Source organism: Rana temporaria, chromosome 2 (genome assembly GCF_905171775.1).
Source record: "Rana temporaria chromosome 2, aRanTem1.1, whole genome shotgun sequence".
Lineage (NCBI taxonomy): Eukaryota > Metazoa > Chordata > Amphibia > Anura > Ranidae > Rana > Rana temporaria.
In genome coordinates, this window is record NC_053490.1 from 300,205,527 (window position 1) to 300,213,495 (window position 7,969).

Sequence of the window (7,969 nt, forward strand, 5' to 3'; positions counted from 1 at the left end):
ATATATTATTTACGTGTTTTTCCTATATGAGCTTACTAATGAATTACATGAATGTATACTGTATACCCTGTAAAAAAGTATATGTAACTAATTTACGTTTGTTTACATATTATCAGATAAGAGTGTGTCATAGATGACTGCTGCTCCCAGAAGACGCTTTGTGCGAAACATGTCGGCGATCAGCTGTTCCATTCATCTAATTCTTGTCGCATCTTACCTGTCACAGGGCAATCAATGATTCCAATCATTGTATTTTTTATATATTTTGTTTTAATGTATTTATAATAAATGTTTATATTTTTCTATATATTTTTCTGTATCCTGTATCATTGCTCACCTATTCATGACACGACACACCACGAAAAGTCCTAGATTACTGATACGGTTTCATTACCTATTCAGTTTGTTCTCTGCTCTCATATTTAAATCTTAATAGATTGGTTGGTTGTTGTTACTATTGCGCAGTTGAGTGATTCTTTTCTACGTGAGCCTATTGTTATACTGCCTGCATTGGTAAAGGAAGAAGGAGAGAGTGACAGCCTTTTCCTGCCTTAAAAGGAACACTCGCTTTTAGACCGTACCCATATAGATCAATATACTACCATGTACTACATCTTTAAGTCATGCCTGTGCCCACCATCAACTGCCCACTCTGTACTGCCTGTCCCCGCCATCCCCTACCCACTTTGTACTGCCTGCCGCCACCACCAACTGTATCAACTGTCTTCCTCTGTACTACTTGTCTGCCAGGATGGGCATGCCAGCAGACAAAATGGCTACTCTGGGCAGACTTTGTGCATCTTCACAGGCTAATACACATTCCTTCTTGTGGACGTAGGAACTGAGCACATGCGCATGCGCATGTGCATGCAAGCATTAAAGTGAGCATGATCATACACATGCGCATTGGTGTGCTCACATGCACTCATGACAGATGATAGCGCCAAATGGGCTATCTAAACTGAGCCAGTGCTCACGTTTAGTGCTGCTTTGACTTCAGCCTTCTGCATGTCCTGAGAACCTACGATCCTGTATCCTGACTCCAGTTGTTGAAGCGGCTCATCTTGACTACTCCCTGAACTCTGCCTGTACTGACCTTGGCTTGCTTTCTGACCACCACTTCTGCCTGCTCCATTTGCTACTGCTCCACTGATTGGCTCCTGACCCGGCTTATAACTTGACCACGCTTTTGCCTGTACCTGATCTGTCTTGCCAGTGTATGACTCGGCCTGCCTGATTCTGCTATTCCTCCTGCTGTCACCAGTATCTGCCTGCCTTCCCAATGTATCTGCTTATCTCCTGCCTGCTACCAGTACATGCCTGCTGTCACCAGTACAAGCCTGCTTGAGTTTCCTGCTCACTAGCTGCCACCCAGCCTGTCTGCTTCTCTGAAGACCACTGCCTGGCGTGGACACCTGCTCTGCTAGCAAGACTTGTGCCACTCTGCACTCCTGCACCTTCTGTTTACACTATCAGGGGCCCCAAGTGAGAGGTGTAGGAGAGGCCTTCCTCATCAAATCAGGCTCTGCCACTGGGTACGTGATACGTTCCAAACCAACAGCTGGCCTCCGCTGTACTGTCTGTCCTCACTATAAATGACCTCCCTCTGTGTTGCCTGTCCCTACAATCAGCTGCCACTTTGGTTTTGCTTATTCTTTCCACCTAATGGCACAGGTGTAGAGACAGTTCTTTGACTGACACATAGGCCTTCTTTCCTTCTTTCTTTCCAGTGACAACACCAATGCAGGGATGATTTTTTCCTCACACTGATGCTGGGGCAATTCTAATTTCACTACTGTTAGAAGAAGTCTGTAGGTACAAGAACTGTGGCATATGGTTGCAGTGTAGTGTATACAGAGATTAGGCACAGATTATGTACAATCATCCCCCTTTAAGCCACTTTCTCTACAATGCACAATCTTCCTCTACCCACCACTCAAGGTGGCACACCAAGCATGCTTCAGAACCTGTTTCTGTTTTCTATCCCAGGGTTCCCTGGGTCTTACTTTATCATAGTTATGCTCACACTCTTATGGATACTGGCAATGTTTGCATAATATTTATACTGTTTAAATATTCATTGAAATGAGGCATGTTTTTTTGTGTACAGTTACATTTGGGGCATAAGTGTGAATGTGGCTACAAATGGGATGTCATTTTGTGGGTATGCTTAACCACTTAAGAACCGGACCTTTAGGCAGCTAAAGGACCCGGACAGTTTTTGCGATTCGGCACTGCGTCGCTTTAACTGACAATTGCGCGGTCATGCGACGTGGCTCCTGAACAAAATTGGCGTCCTTTTTTTCCAACAAATAGAGCTTTCTTTTGGTGGTATTTGATCACCTCTGCGTTTTTATTTTTTGCGCTATAAACAAAAATAGAGAGACAATTTTGAAAAAAAAAAATATATTTTTTACTTTTTTCTAAAATAAATATCCCCCAAAAATATATAAAACATTATTTGTTTTCCTCAGTTCAGGCCAATACGTATTCTTCTACCTATTTTTGTTAAAAAAAAAATCGCATATAGGCGTTTATTGATTGGTTTGCGCAAAATTTATAGCGTTTACAAAAAAGGAGATAGTTTTATTGCATTTTTATTAAAAACATTTTTTTTACTACTAATGGCGGCAATCAGCGATTTTTTTCGTGACTGCGACATTATGGTGGACACTTCGGACAATTTTGACACATTTTTGGGACCATTGTAATTTTCACAGCAAAAAATGCATTAAAAATGCATTGTTTACTGTGAAAATGACAATTGCAGTTTGGGAGTTAACCACAAGATGATGATGGGGTAATGTGTGACCTCATTTGTGTTTCTAACTGTAGGAGGTGTGGCTGTAGGTGTGATATTATCGATTGTGTTTTCCTATAAAAGGGAACACACGATCGATGACAGCGCCACAGTGAAGAACGGGGAAGCTGTGTTTACACACAGCTCTCCCAGTTCTTCAGCTCTGGGGACCGATCGCGGGACTCCAGCGGTGATCGGGTCCGCGAGTCCAGCGGCCACGGTCACGGAGCTTTGGACCCCACGGCTGGGGTTAAAGAGCCACGTATATGTACGTGGATGTGCCCAGCCGTGCCATTCTGTCGACGTATATCGGCGTGAAGGGTCCTTAAGTGGTTAAAAGTGGGCTTAGTCAACAGGTGTTCCTCATTCATTCAGTTTCATTTTGAACATGTGGTTACCTAATGTATGGGCTTATGTGTTTGAGTTATTTGTATTCATGGGGGAAGAGGTCTATGAACATTTAAAGTATAACTAAAGACAACATTTTTTTAGTTTTGGATAGAGTGGAGAGAGATTAGTACACCTGACCGTATTTATTGCTGTGTGTGCCTCAGTTAAGGAGATTCACCCTCTATATTTGTCCTAATTACCATTATCATTAAAAGTGACAGTATAAGAAAATCCCAAATTTTGGGTTGGCCCCAGAAAAGTAACAGAGGGAAAATCTTTCATTGGGGACACTAGTATGGAGACCTGGGGGTCTCCAAGGAATTCTCTTAATTTGCAAGGATTTCCTCTGACTTCCTGTTTGGCTATGGGACAGGAAGTTAAGGGAAATCTCTGCAATGGGACAGAGATAGTGAAAACAAATCTGAGAGGGGGTTCTAACCCTTCTTTACTTTAGCCAAAATGAAAAAAGTTTTGCCTGTAGTTCTACTTTAATTTGTGAGATTTATGAATTCATGTATGAATGTACTGTATTTATATACAAGTATAGGAATACATGTACTTTATGTGCACAACATGAAGTGGTATATGGACATTTAATGTGTGAGATTTATGAATGTACTGTATTTATATACAAATGTAGGAATACATGTATGTACATAACATGTCTATGAATTCAAGTATAAATGTATACACATGTGTGAATGTATACATGTATGTAAAGAAGTGTGTGTCTTAAAGGGGTTGTAAAGGTAAAAAATGCTTTCCCTAAATAGCTTCCTTTACCTTAGTGCAGTCCTCCTTCACTTACCTCATCCTTCGATTTTGCTTTTAAATGTCCTCATTCCTTCTGAGAAATCCTCACTTCCTGTTCTTCTGTCTGTAACTACACACAGTAATGCGAGGCTTTCTCCCTGGTGTGGAGAAAGCCTCTTGAGGGGGGAGGGGGCGAGCAGGCAAGTCAGGACACTCTCTACTTTGCAGATAGAGAAGGGAGCTGTGTGTTAGTGGGCATCCTGACACTCTTGCTCCTCCCCTCCCCCCTCAAGAGGCTTTCTCCACACCAGGGCACCTTGTATTACTGTGTGTGGTTACAGACAGAAGAACAGGAAGTGAGGATTTCTCAGAAGAAATAATGACATTTAAAAGCAAAATCGAAGGATGAGGTAAGTGAAGGAGGACTACACTAAGGTAAAGGAAGCTATTAAGGGAATTTTTTTTTTATCTTTGCAACCCCTTTAATATGCATAAATGAACTACATTTCACACTTCCTTCACACACAAAATCAGACAATAAGCTTTTTAGGTCCCTAGATTCATAGATATCACATTAATTCCACAAGACTCTATTGGGAACCAGATGTTTTGAAACTCTAAATTAATGATTTGGTCATAGAAAAAGAATCTCTGCCACAAGTTGATGTGTGCATGAATAGTTTTCAGATTGGTTTATCATTAATAATCTTTTTAATTATTTAACATCATATTAAAGACAAATGTAAAGTAAACATTTTGTTTAATCAAAGGAAGCTCACACAACCAAAGAGGTGATATGTTAAAAGTAAAAAAAAAAAAAATGTCCAGTATTATACGTTAGCAGTACTTGGCTATAATTAAACTCTTAGGCCCCATACACACGAGAGGATTTATCCGCGGATACGGTCCAGCGGACCGTTTCCACGGATAAATCCTCTCAAAGATTTCCGCAGATTTCGATGCGATGGAGTGTACACACCATCGCATTGAAATCCGCGCGGAAATCCTCTGGCGATGACGTGTCGCGCCATCGCCGCGATTATGACGCGGCGACGGCGCGACGCTGTCATATAAGGAATTCCATGCATGCGTCAAATCATTACGACGCGTGCGGGGAATCCCTTTGGACGGATGGATCCGGTAAGTCTGTACAGACGAGCGGATCCATCCGTTGGAATGGATTCCAGCAGATGGATTTGTTGTGCATGTCAGCAAATATCCGATCTGCTGGAATCCATCCCAGAGGAGATTTCTCCGCGGAAACAGATCCGCTGGCGTGTACACACCATAGAATCTATCCGCAGAAACCCATTTGCTGGGATTTATCTGCGGATGGATTCTATCGTGTGTATGGGGCCTTACTATTTTTTTTAAAGCTCGGGGGCTACTATCCTAATCTTTTGCTGTGTGCCCCAAGATTGTTAACATAAAAAGCTGGACATTTATTTTTGCTAAAATGCTCCTGGGGTATTTAATAAGATTAGGTCAAACTGAACAGCTAAACAGGTCAGAGCTTTGAGCAGTAAAGATTCTACAGGCAGACCGCTGCTGTATGTTTTACATTTTATTAAAGTGTATGTCAGGGCAAAATAAAAAATATGCTGTGCATCGCTGCAACATATACAAATTTCCTCAAGTCTTATCCCTTAAAAACCCTGAAAGTCCAGAAAAATATCAGAAGATCTGTAAGAAATGTACTTATCATAAAGTGCTATTGTGGGCTGACAACACAAAGCATATTTGTGGACTTAGTGGTGTCACCTTTACCCAGTTGTCTTTTGCTATCCTACTCAAATCCCTCTTCTACCATGTTCTCCTCAACATATAGGGGTCATTTAATAAAGGCAAATAGTCTATTTTAGACTCATTTTTAGACATATGTGATTTGATTCTTTTTGATTTGTTTCTTCAGAAAAAAATAAGTTTTTTGAAATTTGGATGTATCTGAATTTCTGAATGGACAGATAAATGAATGGCAATGAATCAAATGAGGGGCATCCACTTTCAAAAACTTTAATCAAGCACCGATAGAAGTCACAAGACTGCTAAATACTGCTGATGAGAAATGGTAGGTAGCAGTTTATATTTATGCAAAAATGTAAATGAAAAATTTGTAGCACTGTGTTCAGAAATAATATAAACATATCGAAAACATTTAAATAATATAAAACTAAATCACCACGTGAAAAAGTGTCAAAAAATTATTAAACATGAGAATAAAAAGAAAATATAAACTACAAATTATATATTATCTCTAAACAAGTGTTCATAGGTGGTCATCCAAAACCCACACCTAAAGTGTGGAAAGAATCAAAAAAATCAAGTCCATAAATTGTAGTGTTTTTCCAAGTGCTTCAAACTTAAACAAACATGCAATCTTCTCAAAAAAACTTGATATAATGCTTCCACCACACCAATTGTGTTTCTGTGACTCCGCCCACTTAAGGATTTGCACTCACCACAAGAATGTGCCTTGCATTCACATGCTTGGCATTTAAAGATTAGTAAAACTCTCCAAGGTCTCCTAGGCAATTCCAACAGTGTTCAGTAAACCAGTGTTCTTCCACAAAAAGTGCTTGCAATAGTGAAGTACTCTAAAACCATTTATTAAAACAGCACACATAAAATCTCCAAATATTGCACTCACATCCTTTCAAAAAAAACAAGGCACTTCAAACAAAATCCTTTTTCAGAATCAAGAGACTAGCAGCGGTGCATGCGATATATAACGGTCACGGCAAAACCGGGACTGAACCTACTTCTCTCACCCTCACTTGCTTGTCTCTCTGCTCCTAGAAGGATTTCACACACGGTGATTGGTAAATTCAGATGCTAAACACCACAGTTGATTGCCATGTAGCTCAGCCCAGACATGTTTCATCAAACTGATTTCTTCAATGGGATTGGCTACACGGCATAGCTACATTCCCTTTATACCCCGCCCGCAACTAAGTGTCGACTAATTGAGACTGCGCATGCGCACGCTCCGTGTCTCCCTGACCGGAATACATCGGGTCTGACCCGTCTGCTGTGATCGTAGAAGTATTGACACTGTATCAATTATATAAACAGGTACATTTAAAAAATAATTTATAACGATTAAAAAAAGAGATTAAGAAGGAACATATTCCAAATAAGTAAATGGCTGGTGGTTAGAAAAATTAGCATATCTGGAGTAATTAGCATATATAGACCAATGTGTACCAAATAGTCTAATATAGGCCCTACAATATTAATAAATGATAAATAACATTTAAAACTCATCAAATACTTCCATATACAATAATGTAGCACAATTAAAAATATATTTTTAAATTAATTTAAAACAAAAGGAGCATCAGAAGTAGCAAACTGTTCCACAACTACATTAAATAGTTATATATCCTATATCCATAAGCTATATGGATGGGGGGCCCCACTCCTATTTTATTTATCCTAAAGGGGAACCCTACCCCATGTGAAAGTGGATGTGATTAGTAATGGAAATCATTATATATTACTTCTCTGCCTTTTGGCTAAGATCAAGTGTAGTATCTGTTCTTATCAGTTGCCAGTAGGTGGTGCTATGCTAACTGTTCTGAGTACACATCAAGGTGGAAAGGGATGGCGGTTGGCGGACGCTAAACCTGCTGGCATGGAGGCGGAGGCCTTCTGATTTGGATGGAGAGGCATGAGGTCGAAGCTGAGGGGCCGGGTCCCTGGTCTTTGGCCTGGATTAGGTAGTGCCTGCCCCGGTCAGTTGTTCGGGAGAGAACACTTGCTCCTCCTTCCTCTTGGGGGAGCGGTTAATATTTCCCGAATGTGATTAGGTGGGAGTGGGGGGAGTAGCCTGCTGAGGTGGGCTCTCCCTAATCTCTCAGAACTCCTACCTTACTGGCTGGGAAGGGTTCTGCTGGTCCGGGCCGGGGGCCAGGGTCCATTGAAAAGCCTGTGGAGCTAGTGCCCCTGGAGTGGCAGTCCAGGGCTGCCATACCTTGCACAAGTGTTTTGAGAGGGACACTTACAAGTGTGGCACCTTGGTCACAT

At 40.9% G+C, this 7,969-nt stretch overlaps 1 pseudogene; it reads left to right on the plus strand.

Annotated features, from left to right (window-relative positions):
• The first annotated feature begins 7,438 nt into the window (after positions 1–7,438).
• On the plus strand, positions 7,439–7,533 carry LOC120929955 (annotated as a pseudogene).
• Positions 7,534–7,969: the final 436 nt, after the last annotated feature.